This window comes from Lissotriton vulgaris, chromosome 4_1 (assembly GCF_964263255.1).
Source record: "Lissotriton vulgaris chromosome 4_1, aLisVul1.2, whole genome shotgun sequence".
Taxonomy (NCBI): Eukaryota; Metazoa; Chordata; class Amphibia; order Caudata; family Salamandridae; genus Lissotriton; species Lissotriton vulgaris.
In genome coordinates, this window is record NC_141691.1 from 1,808,183,599 (window position 1) to 1,808,186,652 (window position 3,054).

Consider the following 3,054-nt stretch of genomic DNA (forward strand, 5'->3'; position numbering starts at 1 on the left):
GGAACCCTGATGCTCACGTTCTATTCCCAGAATGCAAGCCGTGTTTTGGCTAAAATGCCAGGCCTCCTGAAGGGGTGAGCATGCCGCCCCCATGGCAGCTACTGAGTATAAACGTTACCCACGTCCATGGCTTGATTCCTTTCCTCAGCATTCCCCCTGCCAGTGCCACACACAACATTGTGTCACTTCTGAGCCTTATTAGTCTCGAGACATAGGTCGTGACCTCTGGTGCTAGAAGCAGGCGGTGAAGAGGTCAAGCATCCTATGCGATTATTTCAATGGACGCTGTCTTTCTGAAGTGTTGGCATGTTTAAAACCGAGATTTATTCAAGTGTGTAGACAGTGGCGGCTGATGACATTTGAAAGTGGTGCGGTGGAAACTGATAATCATACTGCACCGTAGCGAGCGGGCCTAGTGAGCGAGCCTAGAGAGCGAGCCCGAACCCCCCCCCTCCCGTCCACCCCAAGTAGGGTACGGGGGGATTTCCCCCCTGGAAAATTTTGAAAAAATAGTGGAAAAATGGTGCATTTTGCAAATTTGAGAAAGCAGGAAGATTAATAAAGCAATTGTGAAAGTGCAGGTATTACATATTAAAGAGCTGTCATATAACATACTAGGTAGCTGCTTATTCAGTATAACAACAGAGCTTCATAACAGACTTCAAGATACAATGCTGAGAACCTCACAGATTGTTTTTATTTAAACTGCAAACAACAAAACAAACAACTTTTTTTATTTAAACTGCAAACAACAAAAGAACCAACTAAACACATCACATTTACTTTTTGAATCTAAATTCAGCACGTCTGTCTTTAAGCGCAGCAAATTTTTCAATTACTTGAACGTTAAAGTCAGCAATATTTTGAACAAGCTTGCTCTCTATAGAGAGAATTGCCAACTCATTGAGTCTTTCCTGAAGCATGGTGTTCCTCAGGAATGCCTTAACCCTCTTTAAGGCGGAAAAAGATCATTCTGCCTCTGAGGTTGTCATAGGAGTGGTAATGACTATTTTTAGTAAAGCTACTGTCTCTCTAAATGTCTTTTCCATATTAAGTTCATGAATTAAAGAGAGCAAAGACCTGCCATCTTTGGCCTTCCGGTACACAGGCATTGAGTACATTACTGTCAACTCACTTTTCAGGTCCTCTTGGTTGAGCATCGGATAAGCTTCCACAGCCTCATGCAGAGCATGCTCAGGGAAGGATTCATTATATTTTTCAAAGTATTCACTTTCCAATAATGCGGCACTCTCCAAATGTTTTGTGAAAGCAAAACGCTCTTGTGCCTGCACAATTACAATGTCACATATTTCTTTTGCACTTCGGACCAGAATGGTGATGTTTTTCCTGTGGTTTGAAAAAGTTGAAGCCGCTGGCAGTTGGCTGTCTAAATTGTCAACCTCATCTCTCACTTTGTTTATGCTTGCGACAAACTCTGTGGGATATGTTTTCACAGAGACAGTATCTACGTCTCGTCCTTGCAACTGATTGTATAAATTCTCGACCTTTGTCATTATCTTTTCAAATAAAAACAGAAAGAACTGAAACTCTCTATCTTTTAGTGTTCTAGTAAAGCCACGGGCTTCACAGTGACTTTTGAAATCAAAGGTTTCATTGGCTTCTATGGCTTCAAAACATTGCACAAGGTCCTCCCTATATTGAAATATTAGTTGGACTGTACGTATGTTATAGTTCCAATGAGTTGAGGCTCCCCTCGGAACCCTTTTGTCCACAATCTCCTGAAATGCTTTTTGGGGAACGTGAGAAGAATGCTGCCATGCCTCCTACATCCTGAAACAAAATTTGTGTCCCGGAGATCTTTGATACTGCCTGTTGCATAATAAGATTAAATTGATGGGCGTGACAGTGCACATAATGAGCATTCGGGTAGACATCTCTAATTCTTTTCTGAACGCCACCATGGCTTCCACTCATCACGGATGCACCATCATAGCTTTGTGCAATAAGTTTTTTTCTTTACTGCACCTCTGGAAAAATGAAGTTGAGTTGACGCAGTATAGCTGCAGTAAGGGTTTCTGCAGTGGAGTTTTTTAAATGAGTGAAACCATAGAACCTCTCCACAACATTATAGCCATTGTCCAGGTACCGAAAGACTAATACAGACTGCGTTTGTGTGGCCACATCAGTGGTGTCATCAGCCTGAATAGCCACAAAGTCTGTGTTTTGCAGCTCTTGGACAATATGGCTTCCCATAATTTCTAGCATACACTCCAGGAGTTCATTTAGTATTGTTTTAGAGGTGCCCTTAAAGACTGTAGCACTTGCTAAATGTGCTTCCATTTCCTTGTCTATGCTTGCTACTAAATCTACAAGACCCATGAATATTCCAGGATTTGTGGAACCTTCCGATTCATCATGGCCTCGCAATGCCAGTTCGAAAGCACCACAGAAACGAATGCAATCAATTATTTTTGATAGTATGTGTCTATTCCTATCAACTGTTTCATTGTGTTTCTGTATTGTTTGTCGATATGCATCACTTATGTGCTGCTCAATCGGTGTGTCTCCCAACATTCCCAGTCTTGTCACCTTTTCCATATGCTTTCTTGTGTGTGCATGCTTCTTTATTTTTTCAGACAGATGCTTCAAGTCTATCACTCCTTCTCTTGTCCAAGGAAAGTCATCATTAAACAGCAAGCAGGGGAAGCAGAACAGTCTGTTTCTTGAATGGCACCCTGTAAGCCAATCAGCTTTTGTGTACCAGGTCTTTGAGAATGTACGATTGTAAGATTTTCCTCTGTCCTGGGTAACTTGTTGGAGTTGTAGGTCAGGTCGATCAGGTCCTAACCTCTTTATGTGTAGTTTATCTTCCAGTGGGCGTGCATGGAATGACCATGTAATTAATTCTTGTACCGTATTCATCTTGCCGATGTTGTCCTTACCAATATGAAAGAAGCCTGTCAATAGTCAAAGTACAACGTATAAGATTTGGTGCAATAATATCAAATTTCAGTACAAATACATATATCTTGTGCATGACAGCAATATAGCTGCAACAGCTCATTTGAATGGGCAGCCAGGGGTGGCACATAA